The sequence below is a fragment of the Penaeus monodon genome, chromosome 24 (assembly GCF_015228065.2).
Source record: "Penaeus monodon isolate SGIC_2016 chromosome 24, NSTDA_Pmon_1, whole genome shotgun sequence".
NCBI classification, from domain to species: Eukaryota; Metazoa; Arthropoda; class Malacostraca; order Decapoda; family Penaeidae; genus Penaeus; species Penaeus monodon.
Window position 1 is genome coordinate 25,793,116 of NC_051409.1, and position 389 is coordinate 25,793,504.

At 41.4% G+C, this 389-nt stretch overlaps 1 protein-coding gene across 1 annotated transcript in view; it reads left to right on the forward strand.

Moving 5' to 3' along the window:
• The window catches only part of LOC119589004 (oplophorus-luciferin 2-monooxygenase non-catalytic subunit-like), a 4,137-nt gene that overhangs the window by 1,387 nt on the left and 2,361 nt on the right, over positions 1 to 389 (forward strand). The window lies entirely within an intron of this gene.

Below are 389 nucleotides of genomic sequence, written 5' to 3' on the forward strand. Positions count from 1 at the left end.
GACCATTGTGTGCGCGTGCATGTGTGTGTTTTTTCTAGATGTTTAAATGTGGGAGCAAGAGCTCAGCTCACGGGGACCTGTCTATTAGATCTGTATCATCAGATGACTTTTTTAAACGGCTGTGTATGCGCTATTCACTATTCTTCTTCATGCCATCAAGAAAAATCGAAACAAGGGACCATTTTTAGACAAAACACAGGAGCTTTATTAAGCGGAGTCCTGCTAAATACCTACCTTGTTCATCTTGGCCATTGCCCGCCCAGTTCATCATCATCCTATGTTATACTCGCTGGAGTGATCCCAACATTTCACTGCCTCAGAGGCCAAACGAAACACTTCTTACTTATTCAATTCTCCTTTTTACATTCATGTTTATATCATCCAGTAAG